At 44.7% G+C, this 21,787-nt stretch overlaps 1 protein-coding gene across 3 annotated transcripts in view; it reads left to right on the forward strand.

Moving 5' to 3' along the window:
* The window catches only part of LOC121393056, a 1,743,327-nt gene that overhangs the window by 1,100,916 nt on the left and 620,624 nt on the right, over positions 1-21,787 (forward strand). The gene's annotated exons all lie outside the window — the stretch shown is intronic.

The following is a 21,787-nucleotide window of genomic DNA, read 5'->3' on the forward strand; positions in this document are numbered from 1 at the left end:
TACAGCATCCCTGCCCCAATACTAGGGGGATAGCCCTCCTCCTTGGGCGCTTCAATTGTCCCAGTCACTGGCTAACCTGCAGGGAATCGATAATCTATCTGCCTCCCTGGACAGGTTTGTTAAGCACCTGTCGGTGCAGCCCCACTCTAGGAGCAGGAAGTCAGCTAGTAAAAGAAAGACTATCCTGTCAGCATCATCTGGGGAGTCGGCTGAGGAAGTGAGCGATACCGAGCTAAGTGAGGGAGAGATTTCCTCAGCCTCGTCTGAGGATCTTCCCGAGCCTGATAGGGAAGTCCCCCATGATGTAGAGGGAATTATCTGGGCCATTAAGCATGCCTTAAAGCTAGAGGAGGTGTCGGGCCCAGGATCGGGTTCCAAGGGTCCCTTTAAACGCCAGCGCAAACAAAATGCAGAGTTCCCTTTTCATGAGCAGCTGGGGGAGGTTATCCAACAGGAGTGGGATAATCCAGAGAAAAAGTTTCAACCTTCTCGCAGGTTTTCTCGCTCTTACCCCTTTGCGAAAGATCTCACTGACAAATGGGGGGTGCCGCCGGCGGTTGACGCTCCAGTGTCACGTCTTTCAAAGAACACAGCTCTCCCTGTCCCAGATTCAGCAGCCTTTAAGGATCCGACAGACAAACGACTGGAGGGGTTTCTCCGCTCCATCTTTACTTCGGCAGGTTCCACTTTTAGACCTATCATTGCTGCAGCATGGGTTAGCCGGGCAATGGCTGACTGGGCGCAGGAGATTCTGGAAGGTCTAAGGGTTAATTCTTCTAGATCTGTATTATCCTCTCTGGCATCCCAGATTCTGGACGCGAATGCCTTCCTGGGAGATGCTCTTCTAGACTCTCTTCACACAACAGCCAGAACGTCGGCCACGGCAGTGGCAGCACGCAGAGCACTCTGGCTTAAGCACTGGACAGCCGACCTCAGCTCCAAAAAAGCTCTGACAGCCATGGCTTTTAAAGGAAAGCGTCTGTTTGGTGAGGAGCTAGAGAAGATGATATCCCAGGCCACAGGGGCGAAGAGCACGCTATTACCCCAGCCAAGGACCCGCTCCACTACAGGACAGAGACGGGGCAGGTTTTTTCGTGGCTCAGGATTTCGTTCTTCAAAAGGTTCCCCACCTCCTGTCTCAGGACGTTCCAAGGGTAGATTCCAGCATAGGAACCGTCAGGGGTGGCAGCCTCGCAAGAATCAGCGAAGGACCCCAGTGGACAAGTCCTCATCCCTATGACGGGACAGGCCCTCCGGGGCCAGACCAGGCGGTAGGGGGACGCCTGCAATGGTTCCGGGAGGTGTGGCACCACAAAGTAGCAGATGCTTGGGTTCGCGAACTGGTGGCAGATGGGTACAGGATCGAGTTTCAGTCACGACCCCCAGAACGTTTTTTCCTTTCAAGGGTTTCCCCAAGGAATCCAAAGAGGGAAGCTTTTCTCAAGGTCATTTCAGACCTACTTCATGCGGGGGTTATAGTTCCTGTCCCATTGGACCAACTAAATCAAGGCTTCTATTCGAACCTTTTTATCGTGCCCAAAAAAGATGGATCATTCCGACCAGTTTTGGACTTAAAGTGCCTCAACAAGTTCATCAGGTACCGCCGGTTCCGCATGGAAACTATCCGTTCGGTGATCAGATCTCTGAACAGAGGCGAATTCCTCGCATCCTTGGACATCAAGGATGCGTATCTGCATGTTCCCATTTGGCCAGGCCATCACAAGTACCTGCGTTTCGCCTTTCTCCAGCGGCATTATCAGTTTGTGGCCCTTCCCTTCGGCCTGTCGTCGGCTCCTCGGGTCTTCACCAAGATCATGGCAGCCATGACGGCAGTTCTGCGCTTGCAGGGCATATACATTACGCCATATTTAGACGATATACTGGTGAGGGGCAGCATCTCTAGAGGAGACGCAGGAACATCTGGCAATCACCATCAAGACTCTGGAGCAGTTCGGATGGCTAATCAACAAGAAAAAATATTTTCTCGTTCCGAAACAGGTCATGTTATTTCTGGGACTGATATTCAATACAGATGCTCAGTTAGTGATACTTCCTCGGGAGAAACAGGAGAGGTTGCAGTACCTGTCCAGACAGCTTATCCAGATCAGGTCTCCCTCTGTTCGGCTTTGCATGCAGGTACTGGGGTATATGGTATCAACCATGGAGGCGGTACCTTTTGCACAGTTTCATTGGCGTCCTCTTCAGTTGTGCATTCTGCGGAATTGGCGGAAGAAGGAGTCGCTAATGCAGAGGATCGATCTGGATCGGTTGACACGGCAGTCTCTGCAGTGGTGGACAAACCCCCGAAATCTAGACGGAGGTCGGCGATGGGGAGAGACTCAATGGGTAGTCATTACCACCGATGCAAGCTTATTGGGATGGGGAGCACGGTTCGCTCAATGTTCGGCCCAAGGAAGATGGTCTCCAGAGGAGTCCAAACGGTCAATAAATGTCTTGGAGCTTCGGGCCATTTACCTAGCATTGCGCCATTGGGAGGATCAACTGACAGGTCTTTCAGTGCGCATACAGACAGACAATGTGACTGCAGTCGCATATATAAATCGCCAGGGAGGAACTCGCAGCTTCGCAGCCTGGACAGAAGCGAAAAGGATTCTGTCCTGGGCAGAGACTCGAATTCCAGAAATTTCCGCGGTCCACATTCCGGGAATTCAAAACTGGGAAGCCGACTACCTAAGTCGACACCGTCTAGATCCGGGAGAGTGGGAACTCCTTCCGGAAGTGTTCGACATGATTGTGCACAGGTGGGGACAACCGGAGGTCGATCTGATGGCATCTCGACACAACAAGAAGGTGACAAGGTTCTTTGCCAGAAGCAGAGACCCACAAGCATCAGGAGTGGATGCGATGACTATGCCATGGCAGTTCCGATTAGCGTACATCTTCCCTCCCTTGCCCATGATACCACGGGTAATCAGGAAATTTCGGCACGAGAGACTGAGTCTAGTAGTCGTGGCTCCATATTGGCCCCGAAGAGCCTGGTTCACGGACCTCATATCCCTATCCGCAGGAAACTGGTTCCATCTTCCGCGACGTCCGGACTTACTTCAGCAGGGTCCAATACTACATCACAATCCAGGTCTTCTGACTTTGACGGCATGGCTGTTGAGACCGCCATCCTGAGAGAAAAGGGTTTTGCTGACTCTGTGATTAACACAATGATCAAGGCAAGAAAGACATCGTCAGCCAGGGCCTACTACAGAGTGTGGAAGGCATACGCAGCATGGTGTGAACCCAGAGGAGTACCATTCAATGAGCTTGATTTATCGCGGGTGCTTCTGTTCCTGCAGAAGGGTCTCGAAGGGGGTTTGAAACTATCATCTCTAAAGGTGCAAGTTTCAGCCCTGTCAGTTCTCTTTCAGGACCGGCTGGCCTTAAAGGAGGACATTCAAACTTTTTTCCAGGGTGTGGCCCATATAGCCCCACCTTTTAAACAGCCGGCACCAGTGTGGGATCTCAACCTAGTATTAAAATCTCTTCAGGATTTACCATTCGAACCTCTGCGGACGGTGGATTTACCTTCCTTGACCTGGAAGGTAGTGTTTTTGGTGGCCATTGCCTCGGCCAGAAGGGTCTCTGAGTTAGGGGCACTTTCCATGGCCTCGCCGTTCTTAGTGTTTCACCCAGACAAGGTAGTTTTGCGGACTAGACCCTCCTTCCTTCCCAAGGTGGTATCGAGTTTTCATGTGAATCAGCCAATTGTAGTACCTTCGTTCTATCCGAATCCGAGAAATGAAAAGGAGACTCGTCTTCATTCGCTGGACGTTGTCAGGGCACTGTCAACATACATAGAGAGAACGGCTTCAATTCGGAAGTCAGATTCCTTGTTTGTGATTCCCTCAGGGCCCAGGATGGGGACAGCGGCGTCCAAGGTGACAATTTCGCGATGGATCAGAGAGACGATCAGTCAGGCATACTTGGTTGCCCACAGGAGTCCCCCGAAAAGAGTCAGAGCCCATTCGACTAGGGCCCTAAGCACTTCATGGGCATGGAGGAATGATGCTTCTGCTGACCAGCTGTGCAGAGCTGCTACATGGTCCTCCGTGCACACCTTTACAAAATTTTATCATTTCGATACATTTTCATCTGCCGAAGCTAGCTTTGGCAGAAAAGTCCTGCAATCAGTCATAGATTCAGACTAACACAGGCACTGGTCTTCGTTTCTTCCCTCCCTCAATATGGGATTATGGGACTGCTTTGATAAGTCCCCGTGGTTCCTGTGTCCCCCAAGGCCGTAAGAGAAAAGGAGATTTTTAGTAGAATTTACCGTTAAATCTCTTTCTCTCTAGGCACTTGGGGGACACAGGAACACCCTCCCCGAAACGTACCCCGATTTGAGGGTTTACAGGGGAAACTGTTCCCCTGATTCTTGTTTCTAGTTTGTTTAATTCATATAGTCCTTGTTATGGGCTTGTTATTGAAACTGATATGGGGGAGTTAAGCAGGAGAGGATATAGAGGGAGAAGGAGGAGTCCAGTCTTTTGTTTTGTTTAGTATGTGTCCTGCCTCCTGGAGGGAGGAGCTTAACCCCGTGGTTCCTGTGTCCCCCAAGTGCCTAGAGAGAAAGAGATTTAACGGTAAGTTCTACTAAAAATCTCCTTTTAACACTGGAATTCCATCCACTTCCCACCAGCCTATTGTCACTATACCAGACATTTAGTATATGAAGGAGCTTGATATTGGCCAATGACTAAGCTGGATTTGTTTTTTGGGTACCACTTTCTCCAGGTTATGAGACGTCCTTTTGGGGTGGGGGGTTCCTGCTAAAGCGATTGAGTTGAAAACATTGGTGGACTGGGGCCCTAAGAGTTAAAAACATTGGTGGCCTGGGGCCCTAAGAGTTAAAAACATTGGTGGCCTGGGGCCCTAAGAGTTAAAAACATTGGGGGCCTGGGGCCCTAAGAGTTAAAAACATTGGTGGCCTGGGGCCCTAAGAGTTAAAAACATTGGTGGCCTGGGGCCCTAAGAGTTAAAAACATTGGTGGCCTGGGGCCCTAAGAGTTAAAAACATTGGTGGCCTGGGGCCATAAGAGTTAAAAACATTGGGGGCCTGGGGCCCTAAGAGTTAAAAACATTGGTGGCCTGGGGCCCTAAGAGTTAAAAACATTGGTGGCCTGGGGCCCTAAGAGTTAAAAACAGAGTTGTAAGTGGAACTGAGATGAAATCCTGGAGAAACGCACAGAAACCTTTTAATAGAAAGTAAAAGATTCTTTAAAAATGTGTAAAAAAAAAAGAGGAAACTGCAAGTGTGAAAAAGGGAAAGAAGAATATATTTAGTGGAGTATAAAAAACAAATTGGCCAACAGGAGCATACCTCCCAACTGTCCCTTTTTCGGAGGGACAGTCCCTCTTTTGACAGCTCAACCCGCAGTCCCTCATTTGTACTGGAAAGTCCCTCTTTTCTCTGCACTGAACAGCCAGAAAAGGAAACAACGTTTTTCACTTAATCGGCTTTTAGCAGAGAGCCCAGAACAGCTAACAGGTGCAAATAAGATACTTTGTAACAATTTTGAGACACAAAAACAAATTTTAGATAAGGAGAAATATTTTCAAACTTTCATAACCTGCCAAATTTTGTATAACAAAGGGTGTGGTCAAAAATTGCTGCGCTACATGCAGAAAATTTTTTTTTGTCCCTCTTTTTACTTCCAAAATGTTGGGAGGTATGCAAGAGCAGTTTGAGCAGGAACAGCGAGGCTTTAGCACAAGTCGATAGATGAAGGGAAGAAAATAAAGGGGCAGGTAACAAGCGGAGAGGCTTCTGTGTTTGTCATTTAAAGGTGGGACTTGTCTCCGTGGCTTTGTGCAATCCTTCCTGAGAGGCTGCAACACACACATACATTTCTGGATTCTTATCTGCTGCTTGTCACATGAATTAAACATACAGTAGCACAAAACTATTTACTGCCGGCGGAGCAGAGCCGGGGAACCTCGGGCAGATACACTAATCTCTCAAAAAGTTCCCTCACCCTCCTGTTATCCCAACAAAGGGGCCTCGGAACCCCTCGTAAGTTCATGCGAATCACCTGCTTATCCACTCGTCCATTAAAGGGGTTGTTCAGCTTTCACTTACCTTTTAGTAGGTTATAGAATGGCTAATTCAACGCAACTTTCAATTGGTCTTCATTATTTACTTTTTATTGTTTTTTATTTACCTTTTTTCTGATTTTTTCCAGTTTTCAAATGGGAGTCACTGACCCCATCAAAATAAAAGTGCTCCGTAAAGCTACAAATGCTCTTTTTTATTACTCCTCTTTGTATTCAGCCCCTCCCCTATTTATATCCCAGTCTCCTATTCAAATAAATGATTATTCAAAGAGCTGCTGAATAAAACGTTAAACAACTCAAAAACCACAAATACAAAATTAAAAACCAAGGGCAAAATCTCAGAATATCACTCTCAAGATCATACTAAAAGTTAACTCAAAGGTGAACAACCCCTTTAAGTTAACTTTTAGTATGATATTTTGGTTTCCATTTTTTATTATTCGTGGTTTTTGAGTTATTTAGCTTTTTATTCAGCAGTTCTCCAGTTTGCAGTTTCCAATATTTGGTTGCTAGGGTTCTTATTACCCTAGCATTGACTTGAATAAGAGACTGGAGTATGAAAGGCAGAGGCCTAAATAGAAAGATGAGTAATAAAAAGTCGGAATAACAATAACTTGTTGCCTTACTGAGCATTGGTTTTAGATGGGGTCAGTGACCCCCATTTGAAATCTGAAAAGAGTCAGAAGAAGGCAAATATTAAAAAAAAAAACTTATGAAAAATAAATAACGAAGACCAAAAGATGTGTAGAATCGGCCATTTAATAAAATACTAAAATTAACTTAAAGGTGAACCACCTCTTTAATATAATGGCCCCACCCTGGGGAAGAGTCCTGTGAGGAAACAAATTTTGAAACCCGGACCTGTAACCCACACCCACATTTTTACCTACCTGACCCGCAACTGCCTGATCTGCAAACTGATCCGCGACTCGCTGACCAACATAAAGCAGGAAGTGCCGTTGCTGGAAACGGGAAGTGATGTCATCAGAACTGGGCTAGGCAGGAATACATTTTTTTAAAAACTTTGATAAGATCCACAACTTGACCTGCAAACCCTCAGACCCCCAACCTGCATCTGAAAGTCCTTCCTACAACCTACAGGTTCGCTGCTTTTTTGGGGGTACCCAACACCCTGCAGGGCTCTACCCTGGGGTACTCAGACTCTTAGGACTGCCCTGCCTGGGAGCATAGGGAAAATGGCACCAATCAGCTCTCCAACACTTGGATGCTCCATTGGGGTAACAGATTAGGAGACTGGTATATTGTTTTTTTTTACCAATTTGAATATTCTGTCCTTTAAAAAAGATCAGGGCAGATCTAAATTTTTAAAAAGTTACCTCGCCCTCCTGTTATCCCAACAAAGGGGCCTCGTAAGCCCTAATGGAGGAGCGGCTGTGATTGAGTGGCATTGCACCCCTGGCCAGGGTCAGACTGGGGGGCCCGGGGCTGCTGTCTGAGGGCCCCCCTCCGTCCTCCCTTTCTGAGCCGGCACACTGCGCTGTGGGCAATACAGGCAACTGTTTTTGCCCTTCGTCGGGGAGTCACTGCAGGAAAAAGGTGCGGATCTGGGGCCCACCGGGTTTTTTCCCGGTGTCCCGCCGGCCCAGTCCGACACTGCCCCTGGCACTACAACATAGGCAGCCTAAGCTTAATGATACTTACAAGGGATTAGCCATGAGAATCTCCTTGCACTTATCTAACATACACATTACAGGGCCATTTTGGCAGCAGCAGTTCTAGGGGGGCACAAATTGGACAGGACATATTTGTAGCTGGTACTGCCCAAGCCCAGTGTAAGGGGTGCATGTCTGCTTAATCTGAAGTAGGATTTGGGGTGGGATAAAGGAAAGTAAAATAATACTATGGGTGTTATTGGGTAGATCCCCTCCAGTAACCCAATATTGAAACCTATTGTCCCTTGGCCAGGGGGCCATGAACCAATCCATGTTGTGCACCCAGGTGTCCCTTACGTAGGCTTGGGTTGGGTTCCATGAGCAGGGACTCCAGGGAGCAGAGCTTTCCTTGGGGAGTCGGAAAATGGGGGCAGCTGCCCTGGGTCCTGGGCATGACAAGGTCAGTGGGTAGTTCATGCCAACGGCACAATCTCCTGGTTATCGACTTGTCCATTAAATGGGCTGTTCACCTTTAAAGAGGTGGTTCACCTTTCAGTTAACTTTAAGTATGTTATAGAATGGCCAATTCTACGCAACTTTTTAATTGGTCTTCAAAATGTAATTTTTATTGGGTTTTTTTTTCTGATTCTTTCCAGTTTTCAAATGGGAGTCACTGACCCCATCTAAAAACAAATGCTCCGTAAAGCTACAAATGATCTATTATTTCTCTTTTTTATCACTCCTCTTTCTATTGAGCCCCTCCTAATCATATCCCAGTCTCTTATTCAAATAAGCCAATGGTTACTAGGGTAATTTGGACCCTAGCAACCAGATTTTGGAAACTGCAAACTGGAGAGCTGCTGAATAAAAAGCTGCTGAATAACTCAAAAACCACAAATAAAAAATGAAAGCCGGGGGGAATGGCCAGCGCGTGCATGTAACCACACGCGTATCTAAACTGCTCCTGCTTCGGTGCCAAACGAAGGTGGAAAAACAGCAGTCCCAGGGTGCCCTAAAGTGCAGAAAATCAACAACCGCTGGCATGTCTAGAAGAAGAACTAAGCAGCAGCCCCTGCAACTTACCTCATTCTATGGATCTCAGCCGAAAGCGCCGCTCTTGGAGGATTGCCAAGATGGCGCCCAGTCCTCATCGGGTGACTCCTCACCAGTGCGACACGGAGCTGAAAGAGCGCAACAATCAGATAAATACGAGGAGGGGACACAGGGCTTAACAGAGACACATTTAAAAGCGCTGCTTACAAAACTCAGGGAAGATATTTGCTCAGACACAAAACCAACTGTGCAAGACTTAAAAACAGAGTTACAGGTCATAGCTGAGCGCACAGACCATGTTGAAACAAAAATGGCGGAACTGGTTGAGGCGCATAACACAATGGCAGACACAGTGAATACTCGGGATGCCGAGATCGATAGACTGTAAAATAAGATAGAAGACATAGAGGATCGATCAAGAAGAAATAACGTGAGGCCCAGGGGGTACCACAAGAGATCCTGCAGGCTCAACTAAGCCAATATGCCCAAGAGCTTATATTAAAGGCACTCCCAGAGACCCCCACGGATCACCTTATCATCGATAGGATCCACAGGGTCCCTGAACCCAGAAATGCACCAAGTGAAGCACCCAGAGATGTGATCCTCAGAATCCATTTCTATCACATAAAAGAGGACCTGATGCTCTTTACCAGACAACACAAAAATATCCCACAGCTGTTCCAAAAAATACAAGTCTATGCAGAACTATCAGCAGCAACTTTGGCTAAGAGACACCAGTTAGCAGTGATAACTCAGGCGCTACGCCAGAATCATATACAGTACAAATGGGGGGACCCAACAAAACTGATTGTTCAGTGGCACCACAAAAATGATCTCCACTGCAGCGGAAGGAAAAGCAGCATTAACACAATGGAATATCCCAGTAGAAACACAACACAAACCACATTAGCCGCATGGAAGCGCATGCACATGGAAGAAGAGTGGATCAAAGACATAGGGAACCTTAACCTCCCACCACCACTATAATGACCTTCAACCCTGGGTCACTTACCTGGATTAATGTTCCCAGGCACCGGAACAAGAACAACTAAGATCTCAACAACAGAAGATCTAAACACCCCCCCAATTCTTTTCTCTGCTACTGCTAGACTGTGTGCCCAAATAAGGCATGTATGCAAAAAGAGAATGGCCTAACCAAACGGCCAAAATGTACATATGTTTATAATGGTTTTGTTTACTTCTCTTTCCTCTCTCTTCTGCTCTACCCCTTCAATCCTACCCAGGAGACTGACATGACAATGAAACATCAGTTCCAGCTGCTGAGGAACCAGCCAAATGTACACACTATAGCACAACAACAAGTTCCAATGGGTCTCAAATGTTTTAGTATGAATGTGAAGGGCTTAAACACACCCCACAAACATCCATTGACCTTAGCAGAGTGCAAAAGGCAAAATGTAGATATTCATTTGGATCCAAGAAACATATTTTCGAACAAAAGATCAAAGCTCGATTGGTAATAAGCAATACAAAATGATAGCAGCGGCAACATCGAAAGCAGAAAAAAAAGAAGTGTAGCCATTCTGGCTAGAAGATCCTTAAAGGGATACTGTCATGGGAAAACATGTTTTTTTAAAAAAACACTTCAGTTAATAGTGCTACTCCAGCAGAATTCTGCACTGAAATCCAATTCTCAAAAGAGCAAACAGATTTCATTATATTCAATTTTGAAATCTGACATGAGGCTAGACATATTGTCAGTTTCCCAGCTGCCCCAGTCATGTGACTTGTGCCTGCACTTTAGGATGGAACTACTTTCTGGCAGGCTGTTATCTCTCCTACTTAATGTAACTGAATCAGTCTCAGTGGGACCTGGCTTTTACTATTGAGTGTTGTTCTTAGATCTACCAGGCAGCTGTTATCTTGTGTTAGGGAGCTGCAATCTGGTTACCTCCCCATTGTTCTGTTGTTAGGCTGCTGGGGGAGGGGTGATTTCACTCCAATTTGCAGTAAAGCAGTAAAGAGTGACTGAAGTTTATCAGAGCACAAGTCACATGAATGGGGTCAGCTGGGAAACTGACAATATGTCTAGCCCCATGTCAGATTTCAAAACTGAATATAAAAAAATCTGTTTGCTCTTTTGAAAAATGGATTTCAGTGCAGAATTCTGCTGGAGTAGCACTATTAACTGATTCATTTTGAAAAAACATGTTTTCCCATGACAGTATCCCTTTAAATATAACAAGTGTTCAACATTTGGCTGACTATAAGGGCAGATGTTTAATTGTAATTTGTAATGTAAACCAACAACAATATACCCTGGTGAATCTGTACTCTCCAAACACTAATCAGAATCTTTTCTTAAAACAAGCCCTGGATCAAGTACAAAGTCTCAAACAGGGTATTGTCATTATAGGTGGTGACTTTAATAATGTACCAGACCTGGAAATGGACAGAACCCCGCAGGCAGCTCTATTACCCCCACGATAACGTAAAACAGTAACGAAAAAAATCTCTTAAGTTTTACTAAACTCCTAGCGCAATACAACTTATATGATATTTGGAGAGTCCATAATCCTACCATGAAGGACTTTACCTATTACTCAGCTCATCAAAATCATATACGAGAATTGACCTATTCCTGATCTATCCCCAAACACTTAAGCAAACTCCTAGATGTGAAATCAAAAACACAACATGGACAGACAACTCACTAGTCGCATTTATACTACAGGAAAAACATCAGTTTACCACTAGACCCCCGTGGAGACTAAATGACACGCTTCTTACAGATAAAAACACCAAATTCACTAAGATTCGTAGTTGCGCCAGGCGTAACTTCGCCGCACTTCGCCACACTTCACCAGGCGTAGTTTCGCCAGCGCTTCGCAAATTCACTAAAATCCGAAGATGCGCTCAGGGGTAGCGTAAGGTTGCGAAGTTGCGCTAGCGTTGATTCGCTAAGTAAAGCGAAGTTACGCTAGCGAAGGCTAATTTGCATACGGCGCGAAATTCAAATTTCAATGGAGGAATACGTATCAGCACTACAAATGCCTAGAAAACCTTCAAATCATCAAATAAAAATTTTATTTTGCCCTACACATGTGCCCACTGTTAAGGTAAGTTGCCATGAGTCAGGAAATGTAGGGGGAAGGAGGGGAGCCCCAAAAAATTTTCGATCTTTTTCAGCCTATCACCCATAATGTAGAAAACACGCCAGCGTTTTTTGGGACTTAGAAAAATTTTTGACTTTTTTTGAAACAATCCCTATCTACTCTATTGCGCTTCGCCAGGTCTGAGGTGGCGAAGGAAGTCTAGCGTAAAAGGTAGCGTTCAGTACACTGCGCAAGTTAGTGAATTTGCGTAGTTACGTCGCTAGCAAAACTTCGCCAGGCGTAAGGGTGCGAAGTAACACTAGCGAAACTACGCCAGCGTTCGTTAGTGAATTTGCGCAGTAACGAAAATGACAAACGCTAGCGAAGTAACGCTAGCGTTCGGCGCTTCGGCGCTTAGTGAATTTGCCCCCATGGATCAATTAGTATTACAGATTTCTTTCCCCTCAATGATAGCACTAACGGGCCAGACCTAAACCTCTGTGTGACCATAAGGCAGCGGTCAGAGGGCAACTGATCAGTATTGCTGCCTATAAAGCCAAACTAGCTAGAGCTAAGCAAGAACAACTACTAAATAAAATAAATGAGCTGGAACAACTCAAACACAAGGCACCATCTTCAGATATTATAGGCCAGTTAAATGGACCAAAAGAAGAGCTAAATCTCCTTATTCTAAGCAGATGCCAAAGTCAACTTACTAAACACAAGAGTATAAACTATGCCATGGGAAATAGAGCAACTGCCATTCATAAAAAGCAATTGGTTCAACAAACATTACAGCAGAGAATAGGGAAAATACATTCGACCACTCAAGAGGTTAAAATCAACCCAAAAGATATAGCTGATACATTTGCCCAATTCTATAGTGACCTTTACAACATGAAGGATAACCCCTCTATTACTAAACCTACCGAGGTGGAGATACGCTCGTTCCTGGAGCATATACAACTACCAGGTATACCTACCATAGCAACCTCAACCCTAAATAGCCCAATAACAACAAAGGAATTTAGGAAGGTGATAAAAAATATGCCTCAAAACAGGTACTATAAAACCTCGCTACGCTATTAACACCTTACCTTACAAGAGCCTTAAATGCAGCAGCAACTACAGGGAAGTTTCCTCAAGTGTTGAAATCATACATTTCGACAATCCCCAAGCCAGGGAAAGATAGCACTAAATGCCCCAACTACCCCCGATATCGTTATTAAAAATATATGCATCTATTTTAGCAGACCAGATTCAGACAGTACTACCACACTTAGTCTGTAACGACCAGACAGGATTTGTTAAACACTACAATACTAGAGGGCTTATTACATTGATACATCAGCTACATAAAGATAACATACCATCTATGGTATTGCCATTGAATGCCGAAAAGGCGTTCGATCGGGTAAATTGGTTATATCTAAAATTAGTCCTAGAGTCATTCAAATTCCTTCTTCACTAATAACTGCCATTATGGCCCTCTACTCTGACCGCTCAAGTGAATGGTTTCCTGTCAACCCCCTTTTCCTTATCAAATGGAACCAGGCAAGGGTGCCCACTCTCACCTCTTATCTACATTTTAAGTATTGAACCATTAGCCTATGCTATTAGGAGCGCACAAAAGATTAGAGGGATAACACTAGGCCCACAAGAGCATAAAATTCTATTGTTTGCTGATGATATTGCACTGACAATAACTAACCCTGAAGTTGCCTTACAGGAGATGTTTGAATTGATTGGACATTTTGGCAAACTGTCATACTATAAACTCAATATTACCGAAACGCAAGCAATGCCGGTTTGTATGCCAATATCGGATACCAATAAGCTGAAAAGAAATACGACCTGGACTCCAAACCACAGCAATCAGTTATCTGGGAAGCAAAATAACAGCAGATCAGAACAATCTTTATCAACAGAATTACACCACAATACTTAAAGATACTCAAACAACTTTACAGACATGGAAAACTTCATATGAATCCTGGTTAGGCATAATTAATGCTGCGAAAATGCTGATTTTACCAAAAATTCTATACAGATTTAGGGCTTTACCCATTCCACTAGACAACTCCTTCTTTAAGCAACTCCAAAGAATAATACAAGCGTTTATATGGAACCATAAGAAACCAAGACTCGCACAGGACATTATGCAAGCCCCTAAGCAAAAAGCTGGTTTGGCATGCCCGAACCTACGATTGTGATATAGGGCTACTATCCTAGACCAATTGGCCGACTGGCACTTACCTCTGGATGCTAAAAAATGGGTAGACATGGAAAAATGGATATATAAGTCTCACTTTGGACACACTGGAATATCACATATATGGACTATGGGGACACATCACCGAACACGAATGGAGCAACTGCCCTTATCAATTAAAGCAACACTGCTGACCTGGTATGTAACCAGGCAAACCGCAACCTAACCATCCCATTATCTACGCTACTACCGATCAGCATCTTGGAGGAGGGGATACAGGACTTAGATCTAGAGAAATGTCAGAAAGCGGGCATTTCAAAAATAAAAGATCTATATGACCAGGATGGATTGAAAACCTTTTCCACCCTACAAACGAAACATGATCTACCAAGTGCCCAATTCTACACTTATTTAAGGGCACAACACTATCTCCAAAGGAACAAATGGTTAGGGGCACACCAGCCGACTAGATTTGAACTTCGATGCTGGGCTCCCACAGGAAGGAAAAAGGGAAATACAATTATTTATAACTTATTACTGGACTATGATACAGGAAAACCCCTAGTAGCAATGGACAGATGGCAGGACGATCTACAAATGCCGTTAAGCAAGGACTTATGGCAACGCCTCTTTAGGCAAACATCAATATTCTCCAGAACATTAATCATCATGAACTATCCATCAAGATTATGTACAGATGACACCAGAAAAGGAACACAAAGCCTTCCCCAAATCAACAAACCTTTGCTGGAGGTGTCAGCAGGAAGTGGGCACTTTCCTGCACATATGGTGGACATGTTCAATTGCAAAGAAATTTTGGGACTGTGTCAACCAACTTATAGTAGAAGTTACGAAAATACAAACCACGTTTCAGCCTGCATTAGCGCTACTGGGCCAAGACACTATCCAAAGAGATCGAAGCTCCAAAACAACAATTGTGCAAATACTGCTGGCGGGCAGGAGCCTACTAGCCCGGCATTGGGAAAAAAAGTACATTACCGGCAAAAAGAGAGATAAAAAAGGAAATAGAGTACATCCAACTATATGAACGAACATTTACCCAATATCAGCACGGGTTGTAAGAAAAGCATACGAGAGAAACTGTATCGAAATGTCCAAGTAGTATCAGAAATAAGACCTAGAGCAAATGTGCAAAGCTGAAATATGAATTACCGTATTAAGAACTGTTGCCAGTACTCCTCCTCCCCCTCCATCCCTTTTCTCTTCTTTCTTTCTATCCTTATCGTTCCTATAAGAAATGATATGTAAAATGCAAAAATCGTAAATAAAAAAAAAAATGGAAACCAATAGAAAATTGTCTCAGGATATCACTCTCAACATCATCCTAAACATTTACTCAAAGGTGAACAACCCCTTTAAGTTAACTTTTAGTATGATATATTGGTTTTCACTTTTTATTATTTGTGGTTTTAGAGACATTTAGCTTTTTATTCAGTTTGTAGTTTCCACAATCTGGTTGCCAGGGCCCAAATTACCCTAGCAACCATGCATTAATAGACTGGAATATGAATAGGAGTGGCCTGAATAAAGTAATAGACGCAATAACAATACATTTGCAGCCTTCCAGAGCATTGGTTTTTAGATGGGGTCAGTGACCCCCCCATTTGAAAGCTGGAAAGAGAGTGAAGAATGTTGCCTAGAATCGGCCATTCTATAAAATACTAAAAGTTAACTTGAAGGTGAACCACCTCTTTAATATAGTGGCCCCACCCTGGGGTAGAGTCCTGCGTGGAAAATTTTTTTGAAACCTGGACCTGTAACCCGCACCCACATTTTTACCTACCTGACCCGCAACTGCCTGATCTGCAAACTGATCCGCCACACGCTGACCACCATAAAGCAGGAAGTGCCGTTGCTGGAAACGGGAAGTGACGTCATCAGAAGTGGGCTAGGCAGAAAAAAAAATGTAAAAAACGTTTAAAGGAGCATGACAAGGTCAGTGGGTAGTTCATGCTAACTGCACAATCACCTGGTTATCGACTTGTACATTAAATGGGCTGTTCACCTTTCAGTTAACTTTTAGTATGTTATAGAATGGCCAATTCTACGCAACGTTTCAATTGGTCTTCATTATTTACTTTTTAGTGTGGTTTTTATTTACCTTTTTTTCCGATTCTTCACTGACCCGATCTAAAAACAAGTGCTCCGTAAAGCTACAGATCTATTATTGCTCTTTTTTATTACTCCTCATTTCTATTCAGCCCCTCCCCTATTCATATCCAAGTCTCTTATTTAAATAAGTGAATGGTTGCTAGGGTAATTTGGACCCTAGCAACCAGATTTTGGAAACGGCAACCTGGAGAGCTGCTGAATAACTCAAAAACCACAAATAAAAAATTAAAACTAATTGCAAATTGTCTCAGAATATCACTCTCAAAATCCTACTAACAATTAACAACCCCTTTAAGTTAACTTTTTTTTTTTTTTTAAAGGTTGTTTTTTTATTGAGTTTTAGCATACTAAACAAGAAAAGCGAAAAGAAACAAGACAAGACTAAAAGATGGTGTCCTTCTAGTTAACAGCTTAACAAGCACTGTATTTAGCATTTGTAGGTCGCCCAAATATTTTCTGCCAAACCTCTCGTGGAATGTCAGGAGCTCTCAAACTACTGATGATGCTCATTATCAGTTGGGTGGAGATCAAGCCATGGGGACCAAACTTTGACAAATTTTGCGGGGCATCCTCTACTATGCCCCGCAACCAATAGTGAAAGTCCTGGAGACTCACAAAGTGGTGCAAGTGGGAGTTCTTCCATAACGGCAGATATGGTGACAGAATTGGAGGGATATGACCTGATGTTTCGTGAGCCGCAGTCCACGCTCTGTATGGAGTTGTAACGGTAGAGGGGCAGGACGTATAATCCGCTAGCTTCCTATAAGGCAGGTTCCTGAGGGCTTCCCATGATCCCACTCGTAGGGCTAGAAGGATTGACTCCGCATCAGATTCATCTACATGGAACCAGCTGTGCATGTGGTGGATTTGACTTGCTGAAAAACAATACAAATGTGGGAGTGCGAGTCCACCCTCTAGAATTGGGGCCTTAATTACGTTCCACGATAACCTGGGCACTTTATTGGCCCATAGGAATGGAATCAGAATGGAGTTTATTCTACGAATATAATTCTACGTTATGGGAACCCACAGGGGAGAGTTGTGTTGCTTGTGGAGAAATTTGAGCAAAAAATATCATGTTCAAATGGACTAAGGTAAAACTTAGTACCTTTGTAAAATGTATAATGAAGCAATAGAATTCTTAATGAATCAGATGAAAATTGAGCATAGGACTGGCCAGATATGGGATGACTTTGACGTAGTTGGTCAGCTTAAATATATTGCAATATATGGACAAACAATCCCTGTTTTGTTTAAAGGGTAAGGCATTTTTCAGTAGCAGTATGCACAAAATGTCTCTGTCTTAAATATATTGATAATGGGTTGAGTGCAGAGGACTCTTGTATTTGTCTATATGTATTTTGTGGTCACAGCCTCATTGCACCCCCTCCTAATGGTTTTAAAAATTAGTGGTGAGCACAACTTTCCCTTGTTTGTTCTAGGCTCAATGTTGTCTTCAATAAAGAGTCTTGACAGTCGGCCAGAAAAAGCAAAAGGTTGTCAGCGTAAAGCACCAGTTTATCCTCCAGAGTGACCATTTTTAGCCCTTTTATGTCTGGATTCTGCCTATTGAGTAGGGCTAGTGACTCGATGGCAAATAAAAGCGGCGACAGGGGACACCCTTTCCTGGTGCCCCGTGCCAATAGAAAGGGATCAGAGAGTGCCCCATGAATTTTAATCCGAGCTGTTGGCCTTTGATATAGAAGCTGGATCCAGCCTATGAAATGGGGGCCAAATCCAAAGCACCTGAGAGTTTCCCACAGGTACATCCATTCTACTGAATCAAACGCTTTGGCGGCGTCTAAAGATACTATTATCCTGGAGCCTATGTTGTCATGTTGGGTTTGTAGATGTGTATACACCCGTCTGAGGTTAGTCAAGGTGGATTTTTCAGGCATTACCCGTTTGATTGGAGTGAATGATGGAGGAGATCACCTTAACCAATCGCATTGCTCTGATTTTGACAAATATTTTGGTGTCTGTGTTGATCAGGGAGATTGGCCTATATGCATCACATTGTTCAGGGTCCTTCCCTTCCTTTGTATCAGAATTATGATTGCAGCATGGAATGAGAGAGGAAGAGTGCCTTCTTCAATTGAGTTTAGGAATATTTTGTTGAGGGAAGAAGAAGGGGTTTGCCTTACATGACATACCACGCCACTGGAAATCCATCTTCTCCAGGGGTTTTACCTGTCGAGAGTGAGGCCAGGGCATCTGGTACCTCTAGTTTAGTGATTGGACTATCCAAATACAGAGCCTCCTCAGGCGTCAGGTGGGAAAATTCTAGAGAGTCCAGGAATTTGTATAGTTGTTCATCAAAGTAATGAGCTTTATAAAGAGCTATACAGATCCTCATAGAAACTGGCAAAACACTGTAAAGGTGGCCATACACGGATAGATCCACTCGTTTGGCGATCTCCCTCCGATATGCCCACCTTGAGGTGGGCAATATCGGGCTGATCCGATCGTGGGCCCTAGGGCCCAACGATCGGATCCTTCATGTTCGCAAACGGGCGGTCGGATCGCGGGACCGCATCAACGAACAGATGCGGCCGCGATCCGACGGGATTTTTAACCCTATCCGATCGAGATCTGGCCGACTTTCGGGGGCCCCCATACACGGGCCAATAAGCTGCCGACTCGGTCTGTCGGCAGCTTTTATCGGCCCGTGTATGGCCACCTTAAGATGTCCTGTGGGTTAGAGACCAAGTTCCCCCTGGAGTTCCTGAATCTCGGGATCAGGGTCTGCAAATCCTGTTGGTTAGCAAGTCTGGCCAGCAGTTTCCCTGCCTTGTCCCCATGATCAAACACCTTCTGGTTTAGATAGAGGAGTCTCTTTTTTGTTAGTTTAGTTTGTGCAAGTTCAAGGTTCCTTTGGGCCTGACTCAGACACAGTTTGTTGCCTTCCGTTTGCTCAGACTTATACTTGTTTTCAGCCTCCATAAGGGCCTGTTTAGCCTCCACCACCTCTGCTTTGCTTAAAGTTTAGGCGGTCGCAACTTCCTTAATCAAGACACCCCTGGCAACAGCTTTGGATGCCTCCCTTAACAGAGCAGGAGAGGCCGTGCCTTGATTGATGGACCAATATGCAACATGTTCCTCCTGGGCATGGTCCCTAATATGGGGATTAGTAAGCCATAACGGGTTAAATCTCCAGTTTGCCGATGCTATCTTGGGGCCTGGTGCCAGAACCACTGATAATGGGGAGTGGTCCGAAAATGCCCTAGGGAGGTATTCCACCGACTCGACCATCTGTGCAAAATCAGCTGAGGCGAGAGCCATATCTATACGTGACAGTGAGCCATAACTGGGGGAAAAGCAGAAGTATTGCTGTTCTGTCGGGTGTTTCCATCTCCACAATTCCAAAAGACCTAAGGATTCAGTCCACGTTTTGAGGTTTAGGCAGTGGTGCTTAGCCTGGCTCAACCTGTCTAACTTGGGATCCATGTTATTAAAGTCTCCCAGCATGCAAATGGGCACCGCAGGTAGACCAGCGATGATTTTATAAATTTGTTCTAGAACCGCCAATGAGAAGGGGGGAGGACAATATACATTAACAAGCACTAGTGGTTGGTTATTGATTTTGCAATGTAGTACTATGTATAGGCCATAAAAGTCCATGCGGACATCTAAAAAATCAAACAGCACCCCTTTCCGAATCAGTATGGACACTCCTCTCGCATGGGTTGAAAAAGGAGAGGGATAGGCGTGCGCTACCCAGAAACGTTTGAGGGCTAGCAATTTCTGGCCGGTCAGATGAGTCTCCTGAAGAATCAATACTGCAGGGCGATATTTCTTAACATAATCAAATAGTAAGGCTCTTTTGAATTTGCAGTTGAGTCCCCTAACATTCCACGATACTACCGCTATACCAATCATTTTGTAGTGACATATACATTCTCAGCAGTGTACACCATTACAGAAAAGAAAAATTTAGCAAAGAGAAAAAAGAAACAATAAAAACATAGAAAAGGTAACGCCCAACAACCCTCATCCCACCCTGCCCATCCCCCTAACATGGATGAGCCTATACCCCGAACTAGGGAAAACTCCTCTGGGGAGAGAAAACAGGGGAAACTGCTAACTTGTAGATGAGTTAGTACTGGTCAGCCCGTACCATGGGCATGTGATATCCGTGTGTGACAATCGAGAAACATGTAGAAATTAACCATGTTATACAAAGCAGGCTACCAAAAATGTAGACACGCAACCCGTTGCAGGCTGGCTCCCTATGTGCAGGGTGAGTTCTGGTGAGGCCCCTAAGAGCTTATACCACAATAGCTATGGGTATAATAATCCACTGCCCTGGAGTAAAACCTTGGGTCTCGTACTTGTAAGACGTCATGTGGGGGCGCCCTGCTCAGAAACAGGATCTGGCTAACAGCAACTTTGTTGTTTGGCCCATAGTGAAATGGGTGGATGTCCCATCATTCATATCCTGCCAACAATAAACAGGGCCGAGATTCCAATAGCTCCAAGTAGCAATCGTATCCCATAGAACTGCAGGTCTGCCCCATGCCCCCTTGAAAAATCAATCACTGCAGGGACTAGCGCAGAAACCAGGCCGTCTGGTAATGGAGGGAGGCATGGCCCGTAGCGTATAAAGCTTTAACTGTATCTGAGGTCTATGTGTCCATTACTAGGCCTGAATCATTGCCATTGTGTCGGTGTCCATGCTGCTGAATGGCTCACCGGGATCCCCAACAGTAGGCCATGAAATCCTAACTGGTTCCATTCTGTCTGGCATTAGGGTGCCAGCGTCCCATTCAATCCGATGTTCGGCCTCCATTGTACGTTCCCTCAGGTTCTGGATATCTTGCCTCAGATGGGAAATGTAAATCTTAATAGTGTCTAGTTGAGAAGACATGCTGGCATGCGAGGAATTAATCGCCTGTAGGATATCAGCGTTTAAGGGTTCCGCAAGCTGACGCCATCAGGGCCTGTAGGAGGAGGGTTAGCGTTCCCCTGTCCCGATTCTGGATCGGAGGCCGGCTGCGAAGAACTCAGGTATTTATCCATACGAGTAGCAGTGGTTCTTACTCCGTGCTTGTCCATATCGTCGCTCTGCTTATGTAGAGACTTTATAACCAGCCACTATATTGAATGGTCTCGGGATTAAACCAGGATTAAAGATAAAGTACGGAGCTGCCATCTTGGATCCGCCCCCCCTTTAAGTTAACTTTTAGTATGATATATTGATTTTCACTTTTTATTATTTGTGGTTTTAGAGTCATTTAGCTTTTTATTCGGCAGCTCTCCAGTTTGCAGTTTCCACAATCTGGGTGCTAGGGTCCAAATTCCCCTAGCAACCACGCACTGATTTGATTAAGAGACTGGAATATGAATAGGAGAGGCCTGGATAGAAAGAGGAGTAATAAAAAGTAGCAATAACAATAAATTGTTTTTAGATGGGGTCAGTGACCCCCCATTTGAAATCTGGAAAGCATCAGAAGAAGAAGGAAAATAAAAAAAACTTTAAAAAACTAAATAACGAAGACCAATTGAAAAGTTGCTTAGAATTGTTCATTCTATAACATACTAAACGTTTACGTGAAGTTGAACCACCATTTCAATATGAAGGCCCCACCTTACGGTAGAGTACCCGCACCCCCACCCACATTTTTACCTACCTGACCCGCAACTGCCTGATCTGC

The sequence above is a fragment of the Xenopus laevis genome, chromosome 3L, assembly GCF_017654675.1.
Source record: "Xenopus laevis strain J_2021 chromosome 3L, Xenopus_laevis_v10.1, whole genome shotgun sequence".
Classification (NCBI taxonomy): Eukaryota; Metazoa; Chordata; class Amphibia; order Anura; family Pipidae; genus Xenopus; species Xenopus laevis.